Consider the following 16248-nt stretch of genomic DNA (forward strand, 5'->3'; position numbering starts at 1 on the left):
GAGGGACATATTCTAGATGAAATTCTGATAAGGCAAGCATCCATTTGCCAATTCTTCCCCTCAACATTGGTCTAGATAACATATATTTAACCAAATCTGTGGTTGCAATTACCAAGACAGTTGTAGGTAAAAGATAGTATCTCAATTTCATCGCAGCAAAATACAAAGCAAGGCACAGCTTTTCAACAGCTGAGTATTTACATTCACAAGAATTTAAAAACCTACTAAGGTAATAAACAGCTTGCTCCTTGCCTTCTACATTGTCTTGGGCCAAGAAAGCTCCCAATGAATCTTCTGCTGCAGCTATGTACAACTTCAAGGGGTTGTTACCCTTTGGTGGCATCAGCACTGGAGGGTTGGCCAAGTAGGCCTTGATACCTTCGAAAGCAATTTGATGCTCTGCTGTCCACATAAATTCCTCTTCATCTTTCAGCCTTAACAAGGAAGAAAATACTTTAGTTTTCCCTGCAGTGTTAGAAATGAACCTTCGAAGAAAGTTAACCTGCCCAAGGAACCTTTGTAATTCTTTCTTACTTGATGGGGGTTTGGCTTCAATGATTGCTTTGGCTTTATTCTGATCAATCTGTATTCCCTTCTTGTAAACAACATAGCCCAAGAAATTTCCAGATGATACACCAAAAGCACATTTAAGAGGATTGAGCTTCAATTTGAACTTCCTCATCCTTTCAAAGGCTGCTTCTAAGTGAAGCAGGTGTTCCTCCATGGACTGGGATTTCACTACAATGTCATCAATATAACATTCTAAATACCCTTCAATGAGGTCATGAAAAATGGTGTTCATAGCCCTTTGGTATGTAGCTCCAGCATTCTTCAGGCCAAATGGCATCTTAACCCATTCGAAGGTGCCAATATTTCCAGGACATCTGAATGCTGTCTTATGGACATCCTCCTCTGCAATGCAGATTTGATTATAACCAGAGTGTCCATCCATCATTGATAAAACTTGATGCCCTGCTGAACTATCTACTAGCAAATCTACTATGGGCATAGGGTACTCATCTTTTGGAGTTGCTAGATTCAAATTTCTGAAATCGATGCATACCCTCATTTTACTGTTCTTCTTGACTATAGGCACAATATTAGATAGCCATTCAACATACCTGGCTGTCCTAATAAAACCTACCTTGAGTAGTCTGAGGATCTCTTCCTTGACCTTCTGAATTACTTCTGGACTCATCCTTCTTGGTTTCTGCTTATATGGATTGAAGTTAGGCTTCATAGGGAGCCTATGTTCCACTAATGACCTGTCCAATCCTGGTAGTTCATTATAAGACCATGCAAAGCAATCTTTGTATTTCTTCAGAACAACCAACAGCTGGTTTCTGTCCAGAGCATTCAAACAAGCACTTACATAAGTGGGCTGTTGTACAGAACCTTCCCCTAGATTTACTTCTTCTAAAAGGTCTTGTGCATGAGAACTCCTTCTGGTTTCTTCTACCTTTGAAGTGATCTTCAAGCTTGGTTCTGTCCCCAGGTTCTTCAATTCAATATCTCTGCCCTCCTCTTCATAGACAAAATCTGTCCACAAGGCTTCCTCTTCCTGTATCTCCTGGACTTTTGTTTCAATGTCCAAGGCACAGTACTTACCAAGAGTCAAGACTCTAGCCTGTTGCTTCTGCTGTTTGCAGCCAATTATCATGACCTCTCTCTCTTGCTCCTGAACTTTCTGGACTATTGCTTTTAAATCCAATGCTGAAAATTCAATCAAAGCCAAGGACTTGGCTTCTTGTGGTTCCTCTCTTTGCCTATAACCAGGCATCATTGTCATCTCTAAGGACAACCTCTTCATCAGCACTTTCTTGGACTAAGTGCTTCAGGTGTGTCACCTCCTCATCAGCCGTCACTTCGGCTGAGCTGTCATCTTTCATCAGTATACTGAGAGGTGTCACTCCCTCAATATACAATTTAGCCTTTGCAAAGTCTGCACAAGTTATGAAGGGTTGAGGATCTGCATCGATTTCCTCTGTCTCTCCATTGCCTAAAGCCAGCATGATTTTCTGATGTAAAGAAGAAGGCACACATTTGTTAGTGTGGATCCAATCCCTTCCAAGCAAAGCATTGTATTTAGCATTACTGTCGATTACGAAGAATGTTGTCATACAATCCCTGGTTCCCACACTTAAATTAATGGGTAGAATCCCCTGAGCCATTTGCTTATCTCCAGCAAAACCAGCAATGGTTGTGCTGGTTGGTATCAACCTGGGATTCTTTTTTCCTAGTTTCTTCAAAGAAGATTTCGGGAGTAGGTTTACTGCTGCCCCATTGTCTATCAGGACTCGGTTCAGCTGTATCCCATCAAAGAAAACCTTGATGTACAAAGGCCTGACGTGCTGCGTCATCGAATCTGAGGGGTACTCGAATGGATACGATAGATTGATGCTTACCACTTCCTCACTTTCATATTCATCTTCCATCGGGGTAACCATTTCGAAGTTATCTTGCACCATGCTTGCTTGCGAGTCTCCACTAGAGATCTGAACTGGATCAGCTTCCTGCCCCTCTTGATTTTCATCTCCAGCTTGGAATTCCTGTGGTAGTATGTGTACCATGTTCACTGATACTGGGGGAAACGAGCCAAACTGGATGGCTGGCTGTACTTGTTCCCCCTCTTGGTTACTATGGTTGACTCCCTCAGAAACATCCTGCATGATGCACTCTGGTATTTCATTGCTAACTGATCCCTTCGAAGGATCTTTCTCAACTGGCTCTTCAGTCAGAAACGTTTGCTCAGCCATGAAGGCTTCGAACATCTCTTCCTCCACGACCTCTTTATTCTGGCTTATGCTAATCTCTTCTTCGGTCTCGCTATCTGTCTCCATCAGAGCTTTCTCCAACCCTACCAAACTAGCCTTCTCTCTGGTTTTCAGTTCAGAATGAACCTTGGCCAACTGTTCTAGGCTGCAGACCACTTTGCTCTGTGGAACTGGCTTTGGAGCATAGTCTGACTTTGGGTTCTTCCTTCCTTCCGTTTTGACTGGTGAAGAATTTTCTCCACTTTCCTTCAGATCTTTCTGATACTGGGTGTACCTGCGCTGAATTTTTCTTCTCTGTGATCTTGAGATGACTGGGACCATGTCTGGTTCCCTTGTCTTTGGGTGTTTAAGCAGCACCCAGTTATTTGGAACCACCATAGGAGGCCTAATCATCCTGCCTTGGTTTACAACATCTCCTCGAACAGGCAATTCTCTAGGTTTGTTTTGCATTACAAACCAGTCTAGGACTCCAGGTACCCATGAACTTGCTGATTCAGACGCTGAACTGCCCTTTTCCACCTTCGAAGCCATCTTCGAAACTGGCCGTGAAGGTAAGTGCTTGGTTTTGTCCTCATGTTTTGAATCTGATTCAGACCTTCGATAAGGGTGACCATTTTCTGTCCTGCGTGAAACTGGTCTAGGGGGCCAATCTCTGGCTTTGATTCCATGAACTGAACCCCTCTCCAGTTTTCTTTCAGAATGGCTACTCTCCATTCTATAATAGTTATGTGGCCTGGATTCATGCAAGAGCTTCTTGCCTTTGTCATGCATTCTGTTCACCACAGGCTCAACCACTGGTGGTCTCTGCCTATCACTAGCCGGATACGGCCTTTTGTTGTAACTGAGTCTGCACCTGGGGCACATTCTCTGCATCACCGCTGCTTCCAAGGAGTTATCATCTAGTGTTTCTTCGTCAGATTGCTCCTCCTGATGTGAGAAACCTTGTCCAATAGCTGGTGGGTTTATAGCCTCCGTCTTAGCAGTTATCTGGTTGGCAGTATGCATTTGCACGTTGACCTCTTCCAACTCTTGCAGAGATAGATTCTGGAAGTTTGGTACAACCACATTAGCTGTGCCTTCTCCAACTTTTGGAAACGGATCATTGTCAATTCCCATGGCTTTTTCTGTTTTAGCTAGGAACTTCAAACTTCCTTTCCGAATCTGTTCTTGGATCCTGTCTCGAAAAACAATGCAGTTTTTAGTCGAGTGAGACCAAGAATTATGCCATTTACAGTATACTTTTCCTTTCATTTCATCTGGAGATGGTAGTTTTACTCCTTTTGGTAACTTAAGGAAATTGGCCGCGAGCAAATAATCAAAGATGTCATCTGCTTTTGTTAAATCGAAAGAGTATTTTCTGTGAAAGTCTTTCTTTTTAAACTGCTGGTCTATAGTTGTATCCTTATGAATTAATGCTTCACAGATTACGGGTTCTTTGCCTACAATCTCTGTTGCATCTATTTCATAATTAGGATCTCTATAATATGTCTTATATGATGCATTATTTCGATTTTGTTCCTCTTCTAATAATGTTTCATATCGAGACACCTTATAGGTCAGTTCGACCAAATCTCTGAATTCAGTTGAATCAAACTTCTTTCGAAGCCTGAATTCTAAACCATTTTGAGCCAATCTGACGAATTCTGGCTCTGGCAAGATGACTCTACATTTATTTCGAGCCCTTTTAAATCTGGCAATAAACTGAGTAGCCTTTCTTCAGGCCTTTGACTCAATCTAGCCAAATCTGCCATAGATACTTCTGGCTCTGATTGGAAGAATTAGGCATGAAATGCCTCTTCCATTTGTTGCCAATTTTGAATGGAGCCAGGTGTGAGGTTGATGTACCATACGAATGCTCCCCCCGTTAGGAAATTTGGAAATAATCTCAGTTTCATATAGTCATGGTTAGTAAATTCACCGCATTGAGCAGCAAACCTAGCAATATGTTCTATCGTTGATTGATTTCCAGTCCCATAAAAAAGGGTAAAGTCTGGTATCCTGAATCCCCTTGGGTATTCATGTACCCTATCTACCCATTCTGGGTATGGTTTTCTGTATATAGGAGTCTGGACCCCCCGAGCCATTGGTCCACATATCTCCCTAACAATATCAGCAATCTGGTCTCTAGGGACCATATTTTGTGCCTGCTGAACCACTACTGGAGGGGCAAACACAGGATTTGGTGGACAAACTTGTGCTTGTGGTCCTCTTGGTCCATAAGGTGGTAAATTTGGGGCTGGTTGTCCTTGCGGTGCAGGTTGCTGTTGAGGGTATGGGTAACCCCTTTGAGCATGACCTGCGAAAGGACCTGCAAAAGGTGCTGGAACAGGTGTTGTGTCTCTGCCATTTGTAGGAAAACCCTCCAACCCCCCGGGTGTAAATTCGAATAAGGGATTAGTGTACCCCCTTGTGCCAGGTATGGCTTCGAACATGGGGTTTGTAACCATTCTTATGCCAGTTTCTTGTATTTGGCCAGATCCACCAACTTGTGTGGCTTCATTATTAAGTACTGAGGCATTTTGGCCTGCTATAGGCCTTGAAACGGGTTCATACCAAGACTGAGGTGATGGTCTTTCATAGTTCTGATTACTAGTTTGACCATTATACTGTCCATTAACTTGCATAGGCTGTTTTTCTCTAGCCAATCTTTGTTGGGGGGACATTTACGACTTCCTCCGTGTGTCTTGTGTTTGTTGGTTGGTGGTTATTCATTCGATCTAAAAAGGATGTTGCCCACCTTTCCATTGTGTTCATTAATTGTTGTCCCATGGCATTTACTAAACCATCCCATGGATTTGTTGGTTGAATAAATGGCACAGTGGACGGTCCAATTCCTTGGTTTTGTCCAATAATATGAACATATGGTTCTTGTCCAGAAGTACTGGTCTGTTCGACCATAGGTTCTGACAATATAGGAGTTTCCACAGGATGTGTTACCACATTATCCTCTGGATTTGGTATTTCTACCTCTCCTTCCACGCCTTCTTCCAAGCGTTCATTTTCTCCTTGTCGTCTTCTTCTAGCCATTTTTAATTAAGTCCCACTGGGCGTGCCAAAAATATTTGTTGGCTTTTTGGCTTTTCGAAGGGTATTTTCGTGAATGTGAGCGTGCCAGCAAGGATCAATCAGTCCTTACAGAAATTGTGATTGCCAACCAATTATCAGACGATTGTGTTTTAGTTCTTTTCAGCCTCAATGAAGAGGACTTTTACTGGTGGCTTGACTTAGGAGAAGTTAATAGAAATAACAGTAATATGAAGAACAATTGAAGTATTTCATAAAAATGAACACTTACAATGGTCCGAACTCAGCCTCAGAGAGGTTTACAACAGCAATCTACTTGAATCTACTTGAAGCTACTCCTATGAATCGAAGTGCAGTGCGGGTATTTAAAGTGCAGGTATTTAAAGACTGGAAATGTAAAAGACTGGAAAAGAAAATATATGAAGTAAATGACTGATTTGTATGATCTGAGTCCTCTTTTTTCTGGGGCTGCCCTGCTATTTATACTCGTCAGTGATGACCTTCGAACTACACTTCGAACCGTCGAACTGTTCCTCCATGATCGCTGATCATGCTTCCTTACAAGTAGCTCCATTACGCCATCACTGGCAGTTGAGTTTCCCTCTTGTATTTGAATTTGAATATGAGTAACCGTTGAAGATATGTCATCTTGCATCCCGTTATTGATTTAGTGTTACTCAGATCATGTGAGGACCAATATTTATTGCCACGTGTACGATCATGATCAAAGGCTTGAATAACCTCCCTTTATTACCCTTATTCTGCCACGTGTCGAACTGTAACTGGCTTTTACAAAATATGTAGTCAACAGATATTTAGCTTAAGATCTCAAAAACATTAGACAACTATTAATTTAAAAATTGTTAAAATATCAAGGTTTATTTAGTGCTTGGATTATGAATCAAACTCAAATTCTTCCCACACTAAAAAAAAAAAAAAAAAGGCGCAAAAAATGTTGCTTGGGATGCAATTAAAAAAGTTATTTTTTTGACTAAATAAATCAAAAGGTGTCATTAGGCTAAAAAATAAAAATAAAATAAAAAACTCAACTTTTTTACTTAAACATTATTTTCTTAACAACTTTTTAAATATAGTAATTTTTATTTAAAAAAACAAAACAAAAAGGCCACTAAAAAGAAAGTGTCAAAAATAGAACAAGATGAAAATAGTAGACTACTCCATGGTAGTGTCAATCAAAGATAAAGGAAAAGAAATGGAATCAAGAAAGACTCTTTTGCTCTTGTTGACATAAGAGGCAGAGAGAGAGAGAGAGGGAGAGAGAGGAGAATTAGCTTCTTAGGTTATTCGCTGATATACTGAGGATTTTGGCCGCATATAGTTCACTGAAATAATTCTTTCTCTGACCTTTGTGTACTTTTTTTTTTATATTCTCTTTTTTATTTATTTGATGAGTAACAATTTTATTATATTAGAGGTTGGTACACACGATATGTGTGTAATTTAAATCTTACAATTTAAAAAAATATATTATCATACGAGAATAATAATTTTTCTTTAATAATTTTTTTTAAGTTTTGTTTTATAAAACAATTCAAATAATGTTGTAAAAAAAATCATGAAAAAAAAATAAATATTTATTTTACTATTCTTTGATTCACAAGACATATTTGCATGATCATAAGGCTGCATCTGTCTCCGGCACTACGAAGGTGGGATGCCCTTTTATCCCGTGTTTGGAGCGCGTCCAATACGAATCACACATTTTTCCACCCAAAAAAAAAAACAAAAGACTCAAACAAATTGAATAACTACTTAATAGAAATGACAAACTTAATTCAAAACTGTGAATTCATCCAATTTTAATCATTTAAAACCTATTTACATCAAATTCACAAATGAGAAGTGCTTATTTAAACTCATTTAAACAGTTATCACATCCTCCATTAAAAAAAAAGAATAGCAACCCACAAGCATCATCTCACAAATAATCATTTCAATTAGTTTTAAATTTTTTCAGTTGATCTTTTAAGTCTTATTAGTGGAGATTTTCTTTCTGTATAGTCTTATTTTTTATTTTGATAGTATTTTGGTAGACGACTATATCTTTTTATTAATGTGACATGTATAATGTGACACTCTAATATAGTATGTATTAATGTGACACTCTAACGTGGCGGATATGATGTGACATTCCAAAAAAACTAAAAATTTCTTAATGTATTTTTCTCAAATGTGACAACATGACAGGTATGATGTGACACTCCAAATCTTTTACTAAAAAAAAAAACTAAAAACTCCTTAGTATACTTTTCTCAAATGTAATAATGTGACAGGTATAATGTGACACTTCAAAAAAAATTAAAAATTCATTAATGTACTTTTTTCAAATATGACAACATAGCAGATATGATGTGACATTCCAAAAAAATTAAAAATTCATTAGTGTACTTTTCCCAAATGTGACATATAACATGGCAGGTATGATATGATACTGCAAAAAGTTAAAAACTCTTTAGTATACTTTTTCCAAATATGACACTCTAACGTAGCGGGTATGATATGACACTAAAAAACTTCTTAGTATATTTTTTTCAAATATAACACTCCAATGTAGTGAGTAAATGAGTCATTACACATCAAAAAAGACTAAATAGATTACAAGAAAAAATATGAAACTCTATGAATTACAAGTTCAAAATATGGGACTTATTGATCAGTCTCCCTTAAAAAAATGCTCAAAATCGAATTGGTTTGTTTAATAATACCAATATAATTCAACCCACTTAAATGTGTTTATTGAACAAATAAATTTGAGTTGAGTTATTTCAATCTACAATTCATGTTGACTCACTCAAACCCATCTAATTACCATCTCTAATTAATAATAACAATGATAGAGAACTCTAAGTTTGAAGCTTTAAAGAGAGTTTTAGTGATGTGACAAGAGAAAAAACAAAAACAAAAACAAAAACATAGGCACACACATCACATCATATGTGGGCTCACATCGCTATAGCTCTCTTTAGAGCTCCAAAATTAGAACTCTCAATCTTTATTCAATTAATAATACAACAATGATACATCTTCCTAAATGAAGGAGCTCTAATAAGCTCTAATGACATGGAAAATCACAAAAAAAAAAAAAGACACAAACATCACCATCACAGTAGGACCCACTCCCAATTAAAGCTCATTTCTTAGAGCTCTAAAACATTTTTGTTAACAGTAACGATTGGTAGCTCAAAAATAATGTGGCTCGAATGACCCAAGTTCTTTGTACACCCTAATTTCTTTGTATAGCTCCATCTCTGTTTTCACTCACACATTTCATTTCAAATAAAAAAAAGAAAAGAAAAGAACAAAGAGTAGAGAGTAGAGAGAGAGAGAGAGAGAGACAGACACACAGAGAAGAGACCCATTCGGTAAACAGTGAGATGAGAGAAGCACCGATTGAACTGTTTAGAGAGTAGAAAGAGATTAGCCGACTTGTGTGCCGCCAACGAAGCTGCTGCTGCTGCTGTGTGTGTATACCAAAGGGTGCTGATAAGAAAATTCGAACTCACAGAATGTTTGATAAACTACCATTCCATGTGCAAAACAATTGATGCCTTTTATTGACAAATAGATCTCTTTGCAACTTTATTTTTTGTTCACCAAGGCTATGCAACTGTTGATTTTCCAGCACCTGCTTAATGCAACTGGAGATTATATATGACTTGCTACACTGGCAAGAAATATAAAGAAAAAAGAGCTCCTCCTATATATTACTTTCATGATTTATAGAAAATTGTTAAATCCAGTCTTAATTACTCTAGGCAGAGTCACCTCTCTCTTCTAAAGTTGGTGCATCTCTTGACAATTTTGAAGAAACAAACTTTATTGATCTTTAGGTAAATCAATCCACACATATATATATATATATATCAAGCACGGTTTGACCTTTCAATGCACTACATATTGAAGACCTTGCTTCAGATTTACAACAATCAAATTTTTAGGTTTCTTATTTCCTATATATTACTTCAAAAACACTACAAGTTCAATCTTATTTCTCACCTATACAACAAAATTTACAAACAAAGCAAGACTTGCCAATCAAACTTTCTCATCAGCTATCAATTACTTCACTTGGGGACGAATATCCCATGAGGCTATGAAGCGCCGAACCTGCTCTTTCCTTTCATGAGGATTCCTCAATTTCCAAGGATGATTTCTTCACTGGATATCTTCGATGAAGACCTAACTGATGACGCTAAGGTTTTCACAGAATTCTTGTATTTGTTTTGAGACTCTTTGAAGAAAACCTGCTTCTTTCTCCCTTCCATAGGATCTGTTTCTTTCTCTCTTCCATAGGATCAAAAAAAAAACTATTAGATAACATCTTTCTTCCATTAGATTTGGGAAATAAGAGGGATGAGGGAACATAGAGAGTGTTTTTTTTCTATTGAGAAGATAAACAGTAGAAGAGAAGAGAGGAAAGGAAAGAGCAATGCTTGGTAGCCCGAATATGAGGTTGGCTCGAATGGCTCGAAATTCACTTTGTCCAGGCAGATATCCGACCTGTCATCTGACGAGGAGGCTGACAACCGTAGTTGACAAAGGTGACAACTGCGGTACACAATCTTTCACCCGGTCGTCTGGGCAGACGTTCGGCTGGTCATCCGGGGGGACAATCAGCCAATACCCATTCGAGCCATTCGAGCCTCTCCAATTCGAGCTACCACGCTTTTTCCAGAAAGGAAGGGAGAGCAAAGAAATAAGGAGGAGATAGAAAAAAAAAAAAAAAAAAGGTGCTTTTCGGGTCATTTCGAGCCACTCATTTCAAGCTACGAAGCAATTTTGTTTCGGCTGGGATAGAAAGCAGTAGGTGTAGAGCTCTAGTTGGCAGGGGCAATTTTATTTTATTTTTTTTTTAAAAAAAAAAAGAGGAAAGAGACAAATCATCATGAGGAATAAGACAAATTAAAACTCTTCTAGAGCTTCTAGTTTAAAGCTCTTAAACATTTTTTATTTTGTTTTGTTAATAATTTTCCTCGCTGACATTGTACTATGTTAAATGTTTGCAAATTCCCTTTTCAAGTTGTTTTCACCCCTATTTGTATTTTGAAACATGTTTTTGAAAGAAAATTTTCAAAAATATGTTTGGTTATAAATTTTTTCAAAATTACTTATCTCTTTATTACACATCAATAAATCACTTTCTCTCTCTCTCTCCTCTCTTCTTCTTAATCATTTTTTCTTTCACAATCATTTCAAACTCTCAAACTCCAAAACTATTTTTAAAATATACAACCAAACAAATCAAAAATAATTTCTAAACTCTCTCCCTATTTTTTTTTTTAAATTTATTTCAAAATATAAACCAAACACACCCTTAATTTTTGGTTAGGATTTGTCTAAATTTAAACGAATACATGGTTATGGTTTGTCTTAAATTTAGACGAATCACACACGTATGGGTATGGGGGGAAAAGAAAAGAAAAGGTTCTCCTAAATATTTATCAAAGTAAAAAAAATCAAAAAAGTGATGTAAAGATGTGATATGCATAGTCCAACAAAAAGAGGTTTGGGATGATCTAAATAAGTGTATTTTTTTGATTTTTTACGAAAATATGTGTAGAAAAATAGAGATGTGATGTGATGGAAAAAAGATAAAAAGTGTGTACTTATTAGTACACCCCAAACAAGGCTTAAATCAACAATATAAAGCATTCCAATGGTTCTACTACAGCATTTTTAGGTATGTTTTCAATGTTATTACAACCATGTACAACTTCATTCAAAATTTTATTATTTTTTCAACTATTATATAGTTGAGTAGGAGTATGTAATATATGGGAAATGTTATGATGTGTATCATATGAAAGTTATATCATTTGTGAGTTTAATTATCACAAATGACATGACTTAAAATTATGGGAGTAGAGATGGCAATTTAAACCCGGCCCGACGGGGACCCGATCCCCCGATCCCGAAATAAGTGGTTTTTCCCCGAAAAATATCCCCACGGGGACGGGGATGGTATTAAAAAATCACTCCCCGATCAATTTCGGGCCGGGGACGGGGATAGACTTGTCAGCCCCAGCCCCGGCCCGCAATTTCCCCGATTCCTCCCCGCCACTGATGATTAGTTGTATTATTAAATATTAGTTGTAATATATTAAGTTTGATGTCAACTCTCTCATTTCATTTCCTGTGTCTCTCTCTCTCACCGACCGTGGCCCTCATCTCTCTCTCCCTCAAATCTCAGACTCTGTCTCATCTCTCTCTCTCCCTCCCTCTCCTCTCCCTCTCCCCCCTCCCTCTCCCTCTCCATCTCTCTCCGTCCGTGAAGCGTTCCATTGTCAGATCCCTCCGTCCGTGAAGGCTTCACGGTGAAGCCCTCCGTCCATCAGATCGTGAAGCTTTCCGTCAGATTGTGAACCCTCTCCCTTTCCCTCCGTCCGTGAAGCCCTCCGTCCGTCAGATCGTGATTCATGAAGAAGAACAGAAATAGATCTAAAGAAGAAGAATAGATCTCGTTGTTGAATAGATCTGATTTTTGATGATTGTTACACATATATAATTTTTTTTTTATGATTGTTATATATATATATATATATATATCTATGACAGATTTTTTTTTTTTTTTTGATCTTCTTAATGTTGCTTTTTGAGCTGACTGACTGAGATGTTGAGATTTGTTGATGTTGTTTTTTAGCCGGGGATTTTCAGGGTCGGGGAAACCCTATCCCCGTTAGGGGGCGGGGGTGGGGGTGGGGGTGGGTTCCCCGTCGGGGACGGGGACGGGGACGGGGACGGGGGGAAGTTCTGCCATCGGGGATCGGGGACGGGGAGGGTGATCCCCGGCCCCGCCCCGCCCCGTTGCCATTTCTATATGGGAGTCCTGACTTTAAAAAAAATAAAATAAATAGTTATAACCAAATATCATATAAAGTATAACCAAACAACTCTTGAATAATAACCAAAATAATATCATAACTAACATCATAATCAGTGACGGGGCCAGAAATTCAATGTAGAGGGAGCACACATTAATTACAATATTGAATTTTTTTTCTACCATAACAAGTTCCAACGAGATATTATTAAAGAAAAAAAATACAAATCAATTGAAAGACCCAAAAAAATTACAATATCATGAAAAAACTTAACACTTCAATTACTAAAGTTGATAAGCCTTACCACTTATTTGAAATTTGTTTTAGAAACATACACTAAATTGTAATTTTTCCATTATTAAATTTATACATTTTTATTTTTTGTCAATCAATGAAATAAATATTACAATTATCCTGAGATTTATATCAACCCGACTTCTAAATCCACAATCAATGACTAAATTATATTAACTCAACAATAGGAACAAACAAACAACTAATCTACAATCAATAAACTTAATCCTATCAACTCAACAAAATAGCCCCACATTGAGAAGAAATAAGCAACTAAATAAACCCCATAATAGGAAAGGAATTATCAATTGATTCAATTCTTGCCTTGACCTATCAATTAAAAGTGTACAAGAATAAACAAAATAATAGAATAGAATCGAACATTTTTAAAATTTTAAAAATACAAAGAGTTTTACCTGATTTTAAGGATGTGCATTATTACAATTTTATAAGGGATAAACAATACATAATCTTTATATATATGGGCAATAATATAAATATCAAAAGTTTAGGAGGGGTCCGTGACACTCCTAGACCTAAAGTGGCTCCGTCTGTCATGCCCCAAAATAACAAGCATTAATACATCCACAAACATGTATTAAACGATAGCGTAGATCAAAGTGAATGATCCTTTCATTACATGAAGTTAATAATTACAAATGAGTTTAACAGAATTAAATGCCCTATTGGCTTACACCTTTCCAAGCCTTGACTTGGGTACACAAAAAGAGACTAGCTCATACACCTTTAGCCCTAGGCTTTACAAAAATATACAAATCAAATAAAGAAGTTCGTGCTCCCAAAATGTTCCTCCATACTATTGCCTTGATGGAGGTAAGTCACCAACACTTGAAAATGTTATTCCCAAATTGAGTGAGCCACAACCCAGTAGAAATCATCTAACACAGTATATGAAATTTAGTAAAAGTATAAGCACAAATGCAATAACAATGCTTGTGATAGAACATTTCACAACTTTATGTACTCATAAGATAACAATATCGAGTCTTAATCCATTTACTTTTAATTCACATTTCGGTCACTTGTTTCTCAATTCATGAGTCAATTTCATTATTTCACAACTCAATTACTTTCATTTCACACAACACATATGCATAAACACTTCAAACTTTCATTTCACGGATATTTTGTCCATGGGCAACTGTCAAATGGGACCCATATAAACGTAGGCTATACAAGCACTACAATTGTCATTTTACGGATATTTCATCTATGGGCTAGACACCCATGTATAATTTTAGGACTTTCACCCAGGACACTCCAGCCAACTTAGTTATAATGAAGTCTAACCCATTTCTCCTCCCAAACAAATATCCATATATATGCAATGTATTCAAAAAGATAATCAAACATGAAATACATCCCCTTTCTACTCCCTAACAAACATACATATACAATGTATATAAATACGGTCATATTCGATGACAACCATCAAAAGATTAGTATTAATTCAGCTAGTCCATATGCAATTCCCACAACAATCCAAGCAATCCTCCACCGATAGCCCAATACAATTATCTCTAGATAGATATTCAATCTCAACAGATAGTTTATTCAAAACTTCCAAAAGAATAAGTTAATACATAACCAATTCTACTATTTGTATCAATACTCTCTTAATTTCACGTTTTCAATGTCAATTCCTATTTTTTTTTACAAAATAATGGTTTGACCCAATTAGGGCAATTTCTCCATTTTTCCAAATATTAGCCAAGTGTCAAAATCATCAAATTAGGCATAACACAACATCATTTTCAAACTCCACAACCATTAATTTCATCTACACCCAAAACCCCACACTCAAAACCCTTGGTTTGTTTTAAAACATCCCCAAATCACACCATTGTTACACAAAAGACAATATCCAAGCTAAATATCATATGAAAGTGTAGAAGGATCCCTACCTCAAAGGAAGAAGATGAGTCCAATAAGAGGGAAACTCCAACAACGATGAGACACACTTTCAATAGGATTAAAACGAAGATCTTGACGAGCTCTACCTTTTTCTCAAAGGCACTAGGGTGCAAAGATGGATGGATCTAGATGAAATCCAAAGGAGAAGGTGAAATGTAGAGAGAGAAACTCAAGAATAAGCTTTTTGGAAAGTGTTAGAGAGAGAAAGGAAGAAAAAGTGATTCAAAATGTCATCCTTTCGGACTGAAATACACGCAGTCTGCTCGAGCGTGGAAAACCCCGCTAGAGCGTCAGACACAAGATTCCGCTCATGCGTGAAAAGTGGCGCTCGAGTGTGGAAAGCACAGTTCCAGAAGTTTGACAGACGAAGGTCCCTGCTTGAGCGTGGAACTGGACGCTCGAGCGTCCGATGCACTTTCCCAGCATTTTCAGAACTGCAAAATATACTGAAGGTTGATGAATCCCGCTCGAGCACAAGAATGGCCGCTCGAGCGGAGGAGCAAAATTGTAAAGCCCGCTCGAGCAGAAAGGCCAAAATCTGGGCAATACAGGTTTTGAAAATGAAGCAACCAATCTGTTCCAAATACACAATGACAACCCGATAACCAAAAATAGAGGGGAGATAAGGGAAACAAGATGTGAATAATCTTTCAAACCCATACAACCCAAATCCGGAATACACAAGAAATGGGTTAAGAACCGGAATCGCTATACCGTCCCTGATCATAATGTGTCATAATTAACACCATAATAAATCATAACCCAAAAAATATAAAAAAAAAATATGACAAAAAATACATATGGTACCTTAGATGTGAATAAAAGAAACAACCATTTTCAACGCAAAAATAAATAAATAAACAACAATGATACATGGTACATACATCACATTCATCATTGTCTAATGTAGTAACAGATGCAAAATTATCACTATAAAATGTGAAAGTATATTTGAGAGTGTAAATTTCTTATAATTTGAAGTTTTTAAATATAATTTATAGGGGAAGTTATTCATAAATCTTAAATGTTGATCTTGTGTTCTATTTGGTCCCAATTTTTTTTCTTTTGATCCATTTGATCCTCTCTATTGTGGAAAAGACACAAATGCCATGGGATTAATCACAGCCTACTTTATATAAGGTTTTTATTCGGTGTATGTTTAAAACTTGCCACGTTATGCGCGTGGTTGGGTGATACACAACACAAAAGTACACTAAGGTTTTTTATACTTTTTGCTTTGTGGGTTGATGCATTGCACGTGACACACAGATCACTCTCGTCCTTTATTACTCGACCCGTTGTGTTAGAATATCACATTTGGAAAAACATATTAAAGAGTTTTTAATTTTTTTAAAGTGTCATATCATATCCGTCACATT

The sequence above is a fragment of the Camellia sinensis genome, chromosome 11 (genome assembly GCF_055761805.1).
Source record: "Camellia sinensis isolate YWXY chromosome 11, ASM5576180v1, whole genome shotgun sequence".
Lineage (NCBI taxonomy): Eukaryota > Viridiplantae > Streptophyta > Magnoliopsida > Ericales > Theaceae > Camellia > Camellia sinensis.